Source organism: Tenrec ecaudatus, chromosome 2, assembly GCF_050624435.1.
Source record: "Tenrec ecaudatus isolate mTenEca1 chromosome 2, mTenEca1.hap1, whole genome shotgun sequence".
Lineage (NCBI taxonomy): Eukaryota > Metazoa > Chordata > Mammalia > Afrosoricida > Tenrecidae > Tenrec > Tenrec ecaudatus.
In genome coordinates this window covers 178,459,816-178,479,800 of record NC_134531.1, presented here as the reverse complement: position 1 = coordinate 178,479,800, position 19,985 = coordinate 178,459,816, and the positions used below count along the sequence as shown (strand labels likewise).

Below are 19,985 nucleotides of genomic sequence, written 5' to 3'. Positions count from 1 at the left end.
GGGCAATTTCTAGACGTTACTTGGTACTTTACTTACTGTATATACTCGAATATAAGCCGGCCCAAGGATAAGCCAAGGCACCTAATTATTACCTGGGAAACCAGAAACACTGATTGACTCGAGTATAAGCCTAGGGTTGAAAATGCAGAAGCTACTGGTGAGTTTCAATAATCGAAACAAATGAAAATAATTGAGACATCAGTGGGGTAATGTATTTAAATATTTATTTTAAATAAAAACATAAATAAAAGGACAAGTCATTTAACATTAGTGAACCAGAACAGTAAGTGGAAAATAGGTTCAACAAAAACAATAAGGCATCAACAATGATACCTTAAGAGTACTATTCCCTGAGCTCAATCAGCAACCAAGCTAAAATATAAAGAGTTAAAATCATTCAAAACTGGATTCCTCATCATCATCCGTATCCCAATGCAGAGCTTCAGCTGGTGTGAGGTCATCATAGACGCTGTCCTCACTGAGATTGCCGTCATCACCATCACTGCTGTCATTTTCATACAAAACGCAGTCTTCACTGCCATTCATAACATTACTAATACTACGTTTCTGGAAGGCACGTCGCACCATGTCTTCGGGAATGTCTTCCCATGCATCTCGAACCCATGTTGCTATTAACTCTATGTCAGGCTTCATGAGATTTCCTCCTTTTGTTAGTCGGGCTTGACCAGATGACATCCATTAAGGCCACTGACCCGTGTATAAGCCGAGCCCCAGTTTTTCAGCACGTTTTCAGCACATAGGGTATGTCTTAACACTTAGATTTTAGTATGAAAAATGAATAGATTCCTTTAAAAAATGATTTCTTGCTGTTCTGTGATGTCTTCCAAGAAGTTATCTGTGCCCAGTTATGGGTCCCTGGACTCCCTGTCTCAGAGCCACAGCCACCTGTGCAGTTGGGGGGTGAAGAGCCTCCCAGAGGATGACACTTGCAAGCCATCCACCCCTAGGGTCTTTCTTGGCTACATGGTTGGCAGGGCTCACAAAATGCATGAAATTGACAGGCCAGGATCTAAGGTGAGCAAGAAGGATGTGGTAGAGGCTGTGACCATTATAGAAACCCCTCCTGTGGTCGTGGTGAAAACTGTGGGCTACATGAAAATTCCTCATGGTGGCCTCTCGACCTTCGAGTCACTCTTTGCTTTGCTTATCAATGATGAGGACAAGCAGCACTTTCGTAGAACTGGCAGAAGTCTAAGAAGAAGGCCTTCGCCAAGTACTACAAGAAGTGCCAGAATGACTAGGACACGCAGCACCTGGAGGACTACTGTGTCATGAAGAAGGACTACTGGCCATTCACATCCTTGCCCACACCCAGATGTGCCTGCTTCCCTTGCAGAAGAGCACCCACCTGCTGGAGATTCAGGTGAACGGCAGCTCACTGGCTGAGAAGATGGATTAAACACATGAGAAGCTACGGCACCAGGTATGGGTGATCCAGCTATTAAGGGTAGGGTCAGATTAGTGACAGCATCAGGTGATGAAGGGCTAAGGCCACAAAGTGGTCCCAGGCCACAGGCACACCAAAAAGTTGCCCTAACAGACAAAGGTGCCTAATAAGTGGCATTGCTGGGCAGAAAGTTTGCCACTGCCACTCAGAGATCAACAATAGCTACAAGATAGGCCAGAGATACCGCACCAAGAATGGCAAACTGATTAAGATCACCAACTACAATCTGTCTGATAAGAAAAATAATGCTCTGAGTAGCTTTGTCCATTCTACTAATCTTACCAAGGACTTTGTCATGCTGAAGGCCTGCGTGGTGGGGACCAAGAAGTGAGTGTTCACTCTGCTAGTACAGATCAAACACCGTGCCATGGAGAAGACTAACCTCAAGTTTATCAATAGTACCTCCAACTTTGGCCAGCTTTTTCCATAGAGTCGAGGAGGAGAAATCTTCATGGAGCTACTCAAGAAAGACAGAATCGCTAACGAAGGAGGCACACAGCAGGTTATGTAGCTGTTTGGATTTCAATAAAACTTATGTTCCAGTAGAGAAATAACAAAGACAGATGATCACCATATTCATACCTTTTTCTGAAAAATTCCTTTCACATACACATAATCTTTTTCTCAAACTTGAGAGAATGACTTGACCTTCCTGTCATCACACTCAAACACTTCTCATGACATCACTAAGATCATACTATTTACTATTTGATAATTTGAGTGGTTTAGATTGAATGTGCTTGACTGACAGTCTCTATCACACCATTAATGGTGCTTAATTAATCCGGCCTTGTCTCAGCTTTCTAATTGTAGATTTTCCTCCTCCCTACGTACATATGTGTTTTTAACCAATAAAGACTCTTTAACTTTAATTTTATTAATACTGCAATAAAATTATCTAAATTATTATTAATACTCATTGTAAAACCCCACTAAAGCAGCTACAAAATAAGGTATTCAATATGAACCAATCAGATGTATTTGAATCTATTAACTCTGAGTTTTGAACGTTAGGTGTTATAATCCAGATTCCTTTTTTTAAAAAAGACATTTTATTGTGGACTCGCACAGTTCTTATCACAATCCATACATATATTCATGTGTCAAGTACATCTGTACATATGTTGCCATCATCATTATGAAAATGTTTTCTTTCTACTTCAGCCCTTAGTATCAGCTCATTCCCCTCCCCCACCATCCCTCCATCATGAACCCTTGATAATTTATAAAAATGTGTTTCATGTCATACTAATTGCTGTCTCCCTTCACCTTCTCTGTCATACATTCCCCTTCGAAAGAGTTATATGTAGATCATTGTGATCAGTTCCCCTTTTGCCCCCTCACCTTGCCCTCCTGGTATTGCTACTTTCATTACTGGTACTGAGGGGTGCATCTGTCCTGGAGTTCCTGTGTTGTAAGCTCTTATCTGTACCAGTGTACTTGCTCTGGTCTAGCCAATTGGTAAGGTAGAATTGGGGTCATGATTGTGGGAGGGAGGAAGCATTAAAGAACTAGAGAAAAGTTGTATGTTTCTTCTGTGCTATGCTGCACCCTGACTGGCTTGCTTGTGACCCTTCTGTGAGGGGATGTCCAATTATCTATAGATGGGCTATGGGTCTCCACTCCATGCTCCCCTCATTCACATTGATATGATTTTTTATCTGGGTTTTTGATGCCTGATACCTGACCCCATCGACACCTAATAATCACACAGGCTGGTGTCAGCTAGACGCGTGCTTGTTTATCTTCAAGCCTTAAGACTTCAGATGCTCCATCTTTTGATAGCCTGGCACCATCAACTTTCTTCACTACATTTGCTTATGCACCTATTTTTTCTTCAGGGATACTTTCAGGAATGTGAGCATTACAGAATGCCAGGTTATTAGAACAAAGAAGTGTTCTTGCATTCAGTGGGTACTTGAATAGCAACCCAATGTCCATCTATTACATTAATACTTAAGATATAAAATATGTATATAGATTTATTTCTTTGTTGTTATATATAAATATGTCTACATTTATACATGCCTGTATTTAGACCACTATAAATGTCCTTTGCCTTCTATTTCTTTCCGCTATTTCCTTTTACTTTCCTCTTGTCCCGCTACCATGTTTGGCCTTCATTCAGTCTCCGTAATTCCTCTTGGGTACATTGTCCTTAATCAAGCCCCACCAGGCATCTTACTCCCTCCTGGCCATCAATTTTTGATCACTTGTTGCTCCTTAGTCCCTGGGTTTGTTGACAACCCCTAACCTTTCCTCTTCCTCCCCTTCTCCCGTGTCCCCAAGAACCATTGGTCCCTTGGTTTTCTCCTCCAGATTGTTTAGCCTACCTATCTTATCTACATAGACATGCAGAGACAGTAATAACCACAAAAACAAGACAGAGCAAAACAACAAAAGAAAACAAACAAAATAAAGCAAAACAACAACAAAAATATGACCAAAAAATGAAAATCCTATTAATAGTGTGTTTGTTGACCTTTAGGGGTGTTTTCCAGTTGAGTCTGATGGGGTGCCACACCCTGGCCCCAAAGTCTATTTTTGTTATTCCCCGGGGGCTTCATTGCTTTGCTCCTCTTGCTCCTCTGTTGCTCCTCTGTTTTTTGTGTTTAGTCCATCAAGGTGGTGTCAGATCGAGCACAATTCCTGCACTGTGTCTCCAGCACTGTCCTTCATAGTGCTGTGGGTCAGTGAGGGACATCATGTCTCATGGTGGGGCCGGCCTTATGGTTCTATCTGGTCATTGGCTGCTCTGAGCAGGAATATCATCATCAGGACTTGATTAGCCAGGATATGTTCCGCTCTCTCTTCTTCCCTCTTCATTTTGCTCCTTTGAGCTCTGATCAGAGGCCTCCTCTCCCTAAGCCGTAGATTAAGATTTATAATTCATATTTCTAAGAATAATTTTCTCATAATTAAATTTTGGAAAACAATAATAGATGCTTAAATTTTATACATTCACCATAAAGTACTGGGCTTCAACAAAATTATATGGGGAACATCCATCATTTAATTTCATTTTTTCCATAAAGTATTTGAAGTCTCCTTGTATATATATATATATAATACTATGTTTTAAAAATCACATAAACATAAATGTTGATAAAATAGCTTAATAAATTAAACTAAAATTTTAAGTGTGAACCTATCTTCTCCTGACATATCCTACATCTAGGTTTAAACATGCTGAAAGAAGTGTTTTCATCACTAAACATTCACCAAAGAATTCTGTGTTGTTTAATATTCCTATAGGGAATCAAATTATATTCCTTAGGTTTAGGAAGCAGAAGAATTCTAAAGGGGCAAACGTGCTGCTTTTGGGAGGAGGAGACAGGGAGCCGTTCCACTGAGATCCTGGTGGGGCAGTCCTTGCCTCCCTCAAAGAATGAGCAGGCATACTGTCCACGGGGAAAGCCCTTGGTTCAACTTTCCAGACATTTATCTCACTAATGGAGTTTTCAATGTTCTTAAAACTCCGTCAACATAAACTCCATGATCATTTTTGTTCTTGGTCTTCATGACCTTCTGAGGACTTATCTGCCTTGAATTTTGCTGGCCTAGTCATAGCCCCGGTGGGGTAATGGTGATGCATTGGGCTGTTATAGTTCAAAGTCACGGACAGCCGCATGGGAAGCCGACTGGGCTTTCCACTCCCAGCAACAACTAAGGTCGACCCAGTCTTTCCTCAGCACAGCCACGGCTCCTGGGCCGGAGAAGCACCTGTTGGGCAGAAGTGCTCCAAAGCACTGCATGCTGGACCAACTGACTGGTGTTTGCTCCTCATCCTTTCATTGGTCCCCACAAGCTCAGAAAATATCTCCACCTGATTACTTTGTTAAGAAATAGACTTATGGATGCTCTGACGGAGAAGATGTTTTAAAAATTGCAGGCAGCCCTCGTTAAGATTGATGGCAGGGTCTGAACGGATACAACGTACCCTGCTGGTCTTATGGATGCCATCAGCTTTGACAAGACCAGAGAGAACCTCCAACCGATCTTTGACATCAAGGGTCGTTTTACTGTTCATCTTGACACCTGAGGAGGTGAACTACAAGTGGTGCAAAGTAGAAAGTTCTTCGTGGGCACAAAAGTAATCCCTTGCCTGGTGACTCATGATGCTCACACTGTCCTGATTGTCTCATCAAGGTGAAGGACACCGTTCAGATTGATTTGGAGACTAGGAAGATTAATGATTTCATCAAGTTCACAGCTAACTGGGGAAGACTTGGTGTGATCACTGAAGGAGGACATGCTGACTCTTTTGATGGGGTTCCTATGATAGATGACATTGTCAATAGCTTTGCCACCTCACTCTTCGTGTTTTTATTTTCAGAAAAGGGGTTCTGCCTCACCATTGCTGGAGAGAGACAAGAGACTGGATGCCATGCAGAGCAGTGGGTGAAATGGTCTCTAGTTGGTGTGAGTGACTATATCTCTAAAATAATAAATACAGCATAATTAATTGTTCCACCAACCCCCACAAAACAATGACGGTCTAGGAAAGCCACAATGAATCACTATACGTCAACATTGATTATATGACAGTGAGTTTGTTTTAAAGTTTGAGAAGATAACCTCAAAAGTCACTGTTCTATGGAAGTTGTTTTTAAAGAACCCTGACAAAACCAAGACACATGTGTGACTGAAATAACTTCTCTGCAGCCATTCACTGATAACAGGCATGTTCAATATGTTTAGTGTGGGATATCTCAGTGCATGTATGAACTGGAACCATAGTAGAAGTTTTTTTTAATCTCTCTTTCTATATGATAAAAAATGTGAATGAACATGTCTAAAGTATGTATAATAAAATAATAGAGTAAATACAAATAATTACTAGATTTCAGCATAGAAATGCAACATGAACAAATGTATCATTTCGAGGAAATGGACAGAGTTCTTGAAAAATAAACTTACAAAAAGATGAACCTGATCATTGAATTATCATATATCTAATAAATTATATATTTATCAAAACTACTTTTTACATGAAAAAGCTTAGCCCAGAATGGTTTTACTATTGAATTCTAAAAGCATTTAATTTAAAAACAGAAAAAGTAGTAGATTTATAAAACTGTTCAGAATACTCCACAGGTTCTTGAGGTCAGCTTAGCCCAAATTTCACAACTTTAGAGAGGTGTTAGTATAAAGAAAAAATTAGAGACTAATAATACCTCATGAACAAAATATTATCACACAACATTAAGCAAAATATAATTATTCTGATACAGCAGTCCCAATTGGGGCTTTCCCAAATAATGCATGGTTAGCTTATCCTTCAGACATTCATCAGAGCAAGTACTCATATTAAAAGATACTTAATTAATGAAGAAAACTGCCGGATCATTTCAATAGATGAAGATGAACATTAGAAATAATCACTCCCAATTCATTATTTACAAAACAAAAACAAACACTGTGCCAAGCACAAGAATAAGAACATTTACACAGTTTGAAAAATAGCAGCTACAAAAAAAACTTCAGTATACATAATATTTAATCTCTTTAAAGTGTTGAAAAGCAAGCATGCGATGAACCTGACCCAAGCCATCGTATTACAATCTCATATACATGTGAAATTCCAGCATTGAATAAGGAAACCTGAAGAAAAGCCAACTCCATTTGAATTATGCTGTTGGTGAGGAATATGGAAAACACTGTCATGTGCCAAAATGGTAAACAAATGATCTTGGAGGAACTACAGTAGTCAAAACCATCCTTAAGTCAGGGAAGCTGAGACTTCATCTCACCTGTTTGGGACGCATCCTCGGGAAAGACTGTCCATGAAGAAGGACAGTGTGCTTGGTAAAGCAGAGGGGCAGGGAAAACCCAGTCTGTTCCAGCATATTGTAACCCTATGTATAATTGAACAATAAACTGACCTGCACCATATGGTATTATAATATTGTTCTATAATTTGTTTATTATATAATCATCTTTCTATGGAATGGATACATAGATGGATCTCTTCCAGAAAATATGTAATTGTCATCCAACTTTCCTGGCACAGACAAGTGAAGGTGTCTAGTGCTTCATAAGCTGTTGAACCATTGCAATTGGTATTTCATCTATTCCTGGGCCCTGGATAAACCTTTCATTGCATCTTGGACTTCTCCTTCAATCTCATTGATCCTTGGTCATATGCTACCTCTTGAAAAGGTTGAATGACCACCATTTATTTTTGGTACAATGAATTTGTGTATTCTTTCTACTTATTTCAAAGCTTTATTCATAATTCAATATATTATCCATTTCATTTTTCAAGATTGCAACTCAAAACGTGGGATTTTTCTAGAGTTCTCTCAATTTAAGATATGTTGAGCGTGTGCTACCCCTTTGGTTTTCTAAGTTTAAGTCTTTTCACATTTCATTATAATATTTGGCTTTATTGTCTCAAGGTGCCCTTTGAAATTTTCCATTCAGCTCTTTGTCTTCCTCATTTCTTCCATTTGCTTTAGCTACTCTACAATTAACAGTACATGTCAGAGTCTTTTCTGTCATCCCGTTTGATTTTTTCTTTTTAATGACCTTTGGCTTTCTTTATGAAATATGCTCTTGATGCCTTCCAACAGCTCATAATAGCTCTGTCTTTACTGTTTAATGCAGCAAATCTGCTTTTCAGGTGTTCTCATAATTCAGGTGGGATAGACTCAAGGTCATATTTTGGCTCTTGGGGATTTGTTTTAATTTTCTTCAACTTCAACCTGAACTTACATGTGAGCAATTAATGGTCTGGGCATGGTTTTAGCTGCCAATTTTGAGCTTCTCCATTGTTTCTTCCCACAGATGTAGTCAATTTGACTTCTGTGTATTGAATCTGGAGGGGTCCCTCCCCTCACCCTAGTGACCCCTTGATAATTATAAAGTATTATTATTTTCATATCTTACACCAACCGCTGTCTTCATTCCTCAATGGTTTCTGTTGTCCAGCCCCCCGGGGAGTGGGGGGTTATGTGTCCATTGTTCCTTCTTCCTCTCTCCCATCCTTGTTCCTGGATTCTGTGTGTGGTGAGTTCTTAACTCTTCTCTGCCAGATGGCCACTTTTTCACTTCAAGACACTCTATCCTTTGATAGCGAAGATAGCGGGGCACCATCTGCTTTCTCCACCACATTTGCTTATGCATCCATTTTGTCTTCAGTAATCCTGCCTGGAGGATGAGTATCACAGAATGCTAGGTTATTAGAATAACTTGGTCTTGTACTGAGGGAGGGCATGAGAAGAAGCCTACAGTTCATCCACTACCTCAGTGTATTGCCTTATAAATATAGGCATGTGTATACAGGAAGTATTTCTATTTTTATGAATGAATGAATTTACATATGTACACATCTATGCTTATACCTCTATCCATAGCTTTCCTTCCTAGCTTTTTCCTGTTTCCTTTTACCTTCCTCCTGCCTCATCATTACACTTACCTTTCTTCCACCTCTTAGTAATTCCTCTTCTAGATTGCTGTTGGTCCAACACCCTTAGGATCTCTACATTCTCCTTGTTGTTGATTTTAATTCCCTAGTTATTCCCCTGTCTGTGGCATTGTTTGCTCACCGTTAGCTTACCCCACCTCCTTCTCCCCACAGTTACCTCCAGGACCATTGCTTTCTCCTCAAGCTTACTTCCCATACCTATCTTATAGAAGTAGGCAAACCAACCCTAACAGAGGCCAAACAAAAAGAACAATAAAATTGAATAAAAACAGATTTAAAAAAAGATAATAATAACAAGCAAAAAAAAAGCATACATAATTCCAGAACTGTCCACTGATCTTTATGACTATCTTCCCACTGATCTTGTGGGGATTGTAGGAACGGTCCCTCCTAGCCTGACCTCTATTTTGGGGGTTCCACGGGGCCTTGTGGATTAGCTTTGCTCACACTGCTGATCTGTTACCTGTTATGTTCCCTTCTTGGTTTCCTCCGCTGCGGGGTGTTCAGACCGGACTAATTCTCCATGTATTCCCAGAGTTGTCCTCTGTTATGGTGTGCTCCAGTGAGAGGACATCATGTCTTGAGCTGTTGTCAGCCCTACAGTCCTCTCTGTGCCTTAGCAGCTCCGGGCAGGGACGTCAGAGTCTAGAACTTCCCTCTCTCTTTTTCTGTCTTGGTTTGCTTCTGTGTGGGTGTGGCAGGCCTGTCCCTCTCCCCTATCTGTAGGTTTCCTGTTGTCCTCTGTAGCACATGCTTCTAGGGAGGGGTCAGTTTGGCTCTGATTGGGGCCGGCCTAATAGCCCACTCTTTTCATTCCAGCCTAATTTCTATCTCTGAAACTGTGTTTTTCAACTACTGTTTCTTTCTCTCTTTTTTATAATTTTTGTATTCCAGGAGCTTCCTAAATTAACACCTGAAACATGGAACAACATGGGCAATTCTCACAAGGATAATGAAGAATGAAAAAGGCAAAAAGTGATTAGAAATAGCTATAACAATATGAATATTCACATTTAATAGTGAGAAAGTAAAACATTTATGAGAGAAATTTATGATGGCTAGTAGGTTAAAAAAAAACAAAACAGCTCTCCTAATTATGTGCCCAGAGGCATCCCACTCCACAAGCCATCCTCCTGACAGACCTCACTCTGCTTCACCTGTTCTGTGGTTGGAAGGGTGATTGCACTCATTCTCTGTGGACAGGTTCTGCTGTTGCCGCTCCTCTGTTACTCCTGTGGGGCCACATCTGTCTCCTGGATCAAGTGATTCAATGATCAGGGATGCAGGGATCTAAAGGATGTGATCCACTTCTTCTTTTTTTATCGGTAGTGACACCCCCGTCCAACTTCTGAGAGTGTACACTTTATATTCAGCAAGATAGCAACCATAATAATCCCTGTTCACAGTCACTTACAACGGAATCACATATTTCAGTCAGTCTTTCCCCTACTTACTCAGACCCAGCAGGAAAAAGCCCGTCGGTTGGAATTACAAAGATTATAACCGCTGCTGCTGCTGCTGCTGCTGCTGGGCACCGGAGAATTGGTGCTGACCCATAGCAACCATTTGCACACCAGAAGAAAGCACATTCCTTGTTGACTTCTGCATAGCTGTTCTTACGTTTGAATGGATTGTTGAAGTCACTGTGTCACTTCGTCTTTTCCTATGCTCTCCCCCCACCCCAACTTTACCAAGCATAATGTCCTTCTCCATGGACCGGTGTCTCCTGATAACATATCCGACGAACCTGAGATGAAATCTCTCCATCTTTGCCTCTCAGAAGTACTTGGAAGATACTTCCGAGACAGATCTGGTTGTTCACTTGGAAGGACATGATCTTTTCAAGATTCTTTGCTCATTTCAAAGTTCAAATACATCAATTTTCTTCGGTTTTTATATTCAATGTTCAACGTTTTGAAGCATATGGACCATTGAAAACACCATGGCTTGGGTCAGTTACAAATTAGTCATAAAAGTAACACATTTGCTTTTCAACACATTAAAGAGGTCTTGGACAACAGATTTGCCTAATAAATGCATCATTTGATTTCTGGTCTGCTACTTTCATAAGCATTGGTTGTAGATGTAAGAAAGACAAAATCCTTTACTACTTAATTGTTTTCTAGAATTATCAGGACATTACCTGTTGTTCCAGTATTGAGAATTTGGGTTCTTACATTTACTTGTCATCCATACTGATGATTGCAATCTTTGGTGCTCATTGTCAAGTGCTTCAAGTCCCACTCATTTTTAGCAAGCAAGGCGGTGCCATATGCAGACCGTGGCTCGTTAATAAGTCGTCCTCCAATACTGATGCCATGTTCTTATAACCCACCTTCTTTGATTATGACTATGACTAGAGGAGCCATTTTAAGACTCTGACAAGAGGAACCATTTTAAACAACTCACTTCCCTCTAGAATAAATTTTTGCAAATCACAAAATCACACTCACTGTCATCAAGTCAATTTTGCTCCTGTGAGGTTCCAAGACTGTAAGTTTTTTTCTTTCATAGACTGGGTGGTCGCTTTACACTGCTGTACTCATGATGGGCAGCCTGATGCACAACCACAATACACAAGGCCTCCTGCTAATGTGAGAAAAAGCAAAAGAAAAGCATTCTTATAGAACACATTCTAGGATGAATGGGTCTCCAGAAAGTTCTGTGGATGTCAAGAACCATTGTGATGCTTTTGCTGCCATTCAATGTCATGTTCCATTGCACCCTTTAAAGCAGCTCGATGGATAAATCTTATATTGTTTTTCCAGGACTCAATTTCTATTGAAATCTGGGTAGTATAATTTTAACTATTTCAATGATTCTGATGTGCTAATATCAAAAGTTGATTAGCAGGCACTGTTGCCTTGAGTGGGTTCTTATTTGTAGCAACCCTATGTGCAACAGAGTGACACACTGTCTGGTCCTTTACCAGTCTCACAATTGTGATGATATTTGAGCCCATTATTGGAGCCAATGGGTCAATCCATCTCATCAAGCATCTTCCTCTTTTCCAATGCCTCTGCCTCACTAAGTATGATGTCCTTTTCCAGGAAAAGTCATTATCATTATAATTATTAAAATATAATCATTTTTTAGTATGATCCATTTAGTTTTTCATCTGTATTGTTGTCAAGACAATAGATTTTAATTTCATGAAGGATGGTATTAAAGGAGCTTCTCTGCGGTATTTTGAAATGTTCACATTTACCATGACCCACTGTAACTCACAAAGTCATAGTAGGTGTTGAATTGCGTGTTATTTTCTGACATAACTCTTTCAGTAGGGAATAAACATGTAATGTTGAAGCAGGGATCTAGATATAGTGAAAATTTCCCTGAAGTAAACAAAATTAAATCCCGTACTTGGTGCCAGGCAGCCCGGCAATACACCTTTCCAAGACGCTCTAATTGTCTTTGAGGTTAAATGTTTATTAGGACGTTCTTGAAAACAACTTTTCGTCACCATCAGTGAGGTCATATATGAGCAAGGACTCTTGGACATATTTTTGGCTCTGATATTGGATTGGAAACTATAAGAATGTTAGGAAAACATGTATACACTAATGCCGCTTACAAACTCACACTTTAGAGCTTCATGCAGAGATATAAAAATAGAAACAATTGAAAACATGACATTTATGAGCCACAAAGATTTTTCAAATGTAGTTTGATTTAGTTCCAGGAAGTATCTTCTTTGAAGCCTGATTTAAAATAAATCACCTCTGCAAAACACCAAAACAAAGATGAGAAATGGTGGGTTATGCATTGGGACCTAGCCACGAATTGACAGTTCAAACCCACCAACTGCTCAAAGAAAGAAAGATGAAGCTCTCCTCTCCTAAAATGATTCACAGCCTGGGAAGTTCACAGCCAGGAGCCCACAGGAGCAGCTCTACCCTGTCCTAGAGGGTCATTAGGAATTATAACTGCCTCCATAGCAGCGAGGGCTTTTAGGGGGGATGAATTGCATATCTATGCGTTTTCATTACATATCTAAACAGAGCATTTACCCCTGAGTAATAAGCATGTAAAAATTACGCGTTTCCATTACATATCTAAACAGAGCATTTACCCACGAGTAATAAGCATGTAAAAATTACGCATTTTCATTACATATCTAAATAGAGTACTTATTCATGAGCATGAAGCACAAAGCAATCACAAATTTCATGAAAGTTTAGATCGCCCCATTCCAAATGTTGAATTCAAAAATATATGTAAGAGTTAACAAGTACTATTTGAATTTTTCCACCCTGGACAAATCTGAATTTCTTACTTCGGTCTCATATGCTCTTACCTCTTAACATTAAATTGGACAGTTAATAATGTGACTTATTTTTCAGGAAAATTTTTTAGGATAATATTTAAAGGGATAAACCTGAAATACTTAACTATTTTTACTAGGTTTACATAGCAAATAGAAATAAGTGCATATCAAAATAGAAAAAAGATAGTACTGTAATGTTCCGTTAAGATTGATGTGGCTACTAAGAATATGTGAAGAAAAATAATATTTCCACTACAAGAATTGTTCACAGTGGGCCAATTTCTTCCTAATTGGGACCACCGTTCCCTCCTGGAAGTTCTACGTCACTTGGAGCCATCCTCCAATCTACTCTGCCTTGTCCAGAATGCTCCATTATGTATATACTTAAAAATGTTAGTCCTCAATGTCTTCCACTATCCGTTAGAATAAAGTCCAAATTCTTAAGGTGATCTACCAAGCTCGCAGTCACACTTTTATCTCGAACGTTATGCTCATGACCCTTGGATTTCTACTCTCTACATGTCTATCAGATCATCAATGCATCATTTCCTGCTTCAAAGTTTTTGCACATACTTTGACTTGTACAAATATTCTTCAGCTACTACCACCTCTATTCTCAGCTAGTGAAATATGTTACTCATTCAGATTTCTGCTTCAATGACCACTTATACAAATTTCACTGACCCACAAGTTCCACACGTGTTTCTCCTACTATGTGATATCATTCCATACAATATTTCATCTTAGACACTTGAAACAATTATAAATAATAATTGGTAAAAATTATTTAATATCTATTCTTCTGGATAACTCTCAGAGAATAGGATGCATCAGTAGAGATGACTTTACTATGAAGTTACTGAAATAAAGTTTCAAAGGACCAAACTTAAAATTTTACCAAATGGTTCTCTGAAACGCCAAGCAAGAGCTCTAGCTGCAGTTATACTTAAAAAATCTGAACAAGCTATTCAAACAAAATTGGTTAAGATCACAGTCTCTTTTAATCTGACTTTCCAAAGGCCATTGTGAATGGAGCTCTGAACAAGGAGCTGTGTTGAAGATGCACGTACTTTGGGATTTTTTGCAATCACTGTGTCAGTTCACCTGGTTCAGAATTCTTCTCTTTTTTAACTGACCCTTTGTTTCCCGAGCATAATTACTTTTACAGAGATTGGTACCTGGAATTTTTTTACACAGCTTGCAATCAATCATAAAATAGTTATTCCTACTGGTGTCAATGAAGGAATGATTTCTATTATATGGTGATATGATGTCATTGTGGCTTGAAAGTGCAAACCATCTGAAGTACAAGAGGATATATATTAAAAACACCACTGATTTTGTTTTCAAATCTATGTATTTATTTTTACAAAACAACCCTATTGCCTTGAAAGTACCCTCCATTACACGTAATACACTTGTCAAATCTGGTATTTCACCCTGGAAGCATTTTTTTTTTAAAACTCATCTGTTTGGATGCTTATAGCATCTCCCTCGCTTTTATTCTATCACCTTTTCTACATCATACAATCGCTGTCCTTTCATGCTCCTGTTCATTATCAAAATAAAAAGAAGCTTCACACTGCAAGATCAGGTGAGTAAGGTAGATGAGGCAAGAGAGGCATGCTCTCTTTTGTCAAAAGCCAGCACACTGAGATGGCTGCTTGAGCGGGTGCATTGTTGTGGAGGTAAAACCAATCCCCCATAAGCCACAAAGGCGGCCATTTTTGTTCCACACTGTTATGCAATCTTTTCAGATCCTTTAAATTAAAAGCTTGATTAACATTCTGAGATGGTGGAATGAACTACAAACCCATTATCCACCTCATATCAAAAAAACAAATGAGCATGGTTTTAATCTTGATTTCACTTGACAAGCTTTTTCTGAATGAGATGTGGATGAAATCTTCCACTGGCTTGATTGATGTTTGTTGTCAGGGTCTTAAGAAAAGCACCAGATCTCGTCACCAGTGATGACCTTGGGGAAAACAGTCTGGGTAGCTTCAGAGCTGTTCTTTCAAAGCACAGCACGTTCAGTAAGAAACTGAGGCACACATGCTGCAGTGATCAGTCTCGGTGCCAAATCTTCGTTGAAATTTTCTGAATGGGCTCCATCATTGGTGTGCAAGCACAAGGGCAAGAATTTTGACAGCATTGACATCTGTGAGGAAAGTTGATGGATGTCCAGAATGAAGCCTGTCATTAATTGGCATTTCACCTTGTTGGAAATGAGAAAACCACTCAGACACTTGAGTTTTTCCCATAGTGCTGTCTTGTAAGCTGTGTTCAACATCACAACAGTTTCTGCAGCATTTTTCCCAAGCAGGAAACAAAATTCAAATGTGCCCTGTTCTCTTCAATTGGCCATCACAAAAAACGAGGTTTGAGCAAAACTGCTTGTATGAAAAAGTTCACTGTGAGCACAGAAAACCTTCCCAGAGGACACCACTGAAATATGCTTTGGAAAAGTACTTTTTATTTAATAACCTACCTAAATATTAAGATAATATTAGCAATAGCAAATTGTGATGCTGAAATAAGCTTTTCTATACAGACATAAGATAAATAAAAATAGCATTCACACTAGGAGAAAAATATTTCATACAGAAAAAAATTACAAAATATTTGTCATATGAGGGGCAATGAAGCAGCATTGAGTAAAATATACAGGAAGAACATTATGGTTTATTTAGTTAAATTGTTAAATGTTCTTGGTTTTCTAATACGTCAAAAGTAGTAGTAATCTGACTTTCTACTTTTTAAATTTGTAATTATTTTATTATTCTAAAAGATTTTAAATAATTTATTCTTCAGTTATCTATGTTCTCTGATAATTTACTCAGCATGCAGATTAAATAAGTATGCTTAAAGGATACAAGTTACCTAAAATTACTCGAACAAGTTACTTTCCGTAATAAACCCCATAACTGTAAATATGATTTGAGTTGTGTTTGGCCATTGAAGTGGATTTTTATATGCAGCAGAGAGGTAGATGCCAGGGCAGGGTTGATATCAGAAGAGAATAAAGAAGAAAGGAGGTGAAGGCGTGTCTGACCCCTGCTTTATAGGAGTCCTACTTGATCAGATGTGGAGCTGTGCTCTTGACCGAGACAGAGGAAGTCAGTAATGGCCCACAGTCCATTTCCTCAATTTCTAATATCAAGTTAACTCATCTGTAACCAAAGTAACTCTTTCTAAGAAGTACACACCAACACCAAGCTGTGCAAATCTGAAGATTAATAGATGACTAGTGCTTGACATAGTTACTGATTACTGAACTCCATACTGTTAATATTATGTTCACTTCCAAAATAAATTGGAAGAGAAACTGTAGTGGTAAGTCAACTTAAGTTTATCGATAGAAAATTATTTAACCAAACATGGTACGTATTGGAAAAATAATGGTAGCCTGAATGACTATTTAGCTTTGATTTGGGGATGAGCTACTGCTACAATTACATAGGAATTTGTGTATGGTGAAACTGATTTATAAGAAAGAAAGAAAGAAAGAAAGAAAAAAAGAAAGAAAGAAAGAAAGAAAGAAAGAAAGAAAGAAAATGATTATCACATTCAGATGCTAAGCAAAAGCTTTCTAATGTTCTGCCACCTAAGGGCCCACAATAAAAAAGTAAGTGACCTGCTTCTCAAAAGTCCATCATGAGAGTGCCTCTGGACCACAGTGCTCCACGGACACAATGAACCTTCCCGACTCCAAGAAAAAAGAAAAGGAAAGCATGAAAATTTGCATGCGAGTGATCAGAATTTTATAGCTAAAGCAAACAAAGGCTTCTAAATATCTTGCTCTACTCCTCAGAGTTTGTAATTGATAAGAAGAATGGAGTAAACAAGAAAGGTCGGGACATGCTGGAAAAACACAAAGTGCCATATATTAATTGTCATTCCCTTATTAAAATTACACCACAGTGCTGCTTATCTCAAGAACATCGTGATAGCAGAGATAAAAATAACAATCATATGGGAAAATAAAGAGTAAAATAACTGTTGTTTATACTTATAGAATATTTCATGCATATTCATGTTCCTTTAAGTCCTCCAAATGAGTAAATAACAGGCAGTCCTAAAGTAATTATGGGATTCCAATATTTATAGAAAACTGACCACCATGAATATATAATTATTCCATTATGTCCACTCAAATAGAAAGACTATTTATTCATTTACCATGACCCAAACATCTTGTTTTCTTCCTCGTCATGCAGAAATGAATTCAAATACTTGGCTTAGAAACATATGATTGGAATTTCTATTTTGGTAAAACACATATTTGTATGGAATTAATATCATAAACATGAAGAGAAATCTGGAGAAGCATTTCATTTACTCCCCTGTAAACAAGTACAGATTGGGCAAAATGGAAGGATTTCATAATATACCTGAATGGAAGTGGACACATTTGCTTCATTTTAAGAATCTAGGTGTTTGTCACAATATTTCCTTCTAGTTTTATAAGAGTAATTACATAATAAATTGTGTGATTATTTATTCTTCATGAAATGAGGGCAGCTTATTATGAGTACGAAAATTTTAGCAAAACATATTATTTCTTTTGAATGATAATATAAAATTAATTAGATATAAGGCAATAGAAATTGTCATTATATTTTCTTCAATATTAAAATTTGATTCAAAATTTAAATTACTTTTAAATTAATCTTATTAAAACAAGATTAAATTACATAATTTTAAAATGCTCTATTTTTTAAGTCAACTCTGCATTGCATAATATATCATAGAGGTTATAAATGGAGAATTTTAGAAAAATTGAGTGAAACAATTCACCCTCTTTCTAGCATGACAAATCTAACTGCTAACATTTATACAAATAGCACTTGTGATGTGTCTGCCACTCCTCTTAGTGCGTTATGCACGTTAATTTACTGAAACTTATGACACAGATTTCATTATGACCCACTTATAGGTGAATAAAGGGAGCCACAGTGAGGGTAAAACGGTCCAAGCCCCCCAACCTCAGCAGTCTGAGTAACATTGTTTGTCTTCTCATTCTAGTTGGCTCATCAACTAATTTGGTAACATGAAACAAATATTTAAACAAATGTTAAAAATCTAGAGTACTTTGGCTTTGTTGTCAGGAGAAACTCAACCCTGGAGAAGGACACCATGCTTGGTAAAGACGAGAGACACGAAAAAGAAGGTCTTTAGGGAGATGGGTTGACCTAGTGGCTGAAGAAGCTCAAGTAGATGAAGCAAGTAGAACAGGCATTTCTGGGAGCAGAGGGGAGTGGCAGTGGTGGGAGATGATGGCAAAGGAAGCTGATTTCAAGGAGCTCAGGAAGAAAATAATGTTTTGAAATTGATTTTGGTAGCAATTGTACAATGCTGCTTGATGTGATTGAACTATGGAATGATAGGATATTTGTATTAACTTCCCATAAAATGGTTTTGGGAAAAAAATGTGCTCAAACATAAGATCAGCTGTGAGGATGGCACTGGTCCAAGTAGTGTTTTCTACTATTGGATGTAGGATTGCTAAGAGGCAGATGCTAACAGAGTTCAATAATAAAGAAATAAATTTCATGCCAAATATGAGTTATTCATCAGTCTTGAAATTTACCCAGGTTAGTTAGCACCTCACCTTGTGTGCTAAAAAGTTTCATTTTAATTAAAGAGGAATTCAATCTTCATTTTAGATATCTAATACAGAAATCTCCTTTTCTGAACAAAGAAACCTATTTAACATCACATTCCTTTACAAAGAATTCCTAGAGGCAAAGTAGCCCCAGAACTCAGGTGTGAATAAGAGGAATATGGTAAGTGTAGAAAACTGAAGAAGTGATAGAATTTACTCAAAATTTGTGCTGAATATAAAGGTGGAAAATATAAAGGGGGAGATGTTCATGACTAAAGTAAAAAAGTACCAGTAGCACTTGGATCATTCAGTTGGCCGGATTTGTGTGTAATCGCTGTAACCGGAACTTCTCTAATTTCCAATAGCATGTTCTCCAGTAACAAAGATTGCTGTTGGGACATGCCGTTGAGTCTATTACCACTCACAGTGACTTAATGGGCAGCAGAACAAGAAACTGCCAGTCCCAGCACTGTCCTCCCAATCACTGTGCTCCAGCCTATGATTGCAGCCACTGTCAATTCATGTTCAAGATCACATTCATCTTTTTTACTGATCCTCCCTTTTTTTCCAAACCATTTTTTGGGAGCTAATAAGGTTATCATATCATTCCGTCGTTCAATCACACCAAGCAATCTTGTGCAGTCATACCACAGTCGGTTTCCAAACCTTCTTCTCCTTCTTGAGCTCCATAACATCAGCTCCTTTTACACCAGCCCCCCGGGAACCCCCCAGAAACATTTATTCTACTTGATTTCACTATAGGTGCATCAATCCTGAGTTTCATATACAGAAACAGAAAAATGTGTAACAAAAATTCAAGAGGGTCACGCCCAGTGACAAAAAGCATCTGAAATGGACCCCACGAAGAACAAACAAAATATCCTGAAAATGCTGCAAGCCGGATCAGGCTGGTGTGCGTCAGAGGGAAGATGGAACGGCGAGGTTTTAGTTGTATGAGTCGGGTTGGTCATTTGGGTCTTCATCGCCGTCTCCCCAGTGCACTGTTTGGGAAGCCGTTTCTTCCCCTCCCTCTATTATGAATAAGGAAAGTCACGGAGGACTAGCTCCTATGCAGATGCCACAAATGTATCGGGGGTCCCACTGCCATTATAGCCTTATACAAATCAGATGCTCACAACTTAGACCCTGATACGCTTTCCCTCTTCAGCTTCCGATGATATGATTTACAATCCTTTGGTCATACCTGATGTTG

General features: G+C 38.5%; 1 pseudogene; it reads left to right on the top strand.

The window, feature by feature from the left end:
* Positions 1 to 837: 837 nt before the first annotated feature.
* Positions 838 to 1,420, top strand: LOC142440206 (large ribosomal subunit protein uL3 pseudogene; annotated as a pseudogene).
* Positions 1,421 to 19,985: the final 18,565 nt, after the last annotated feature.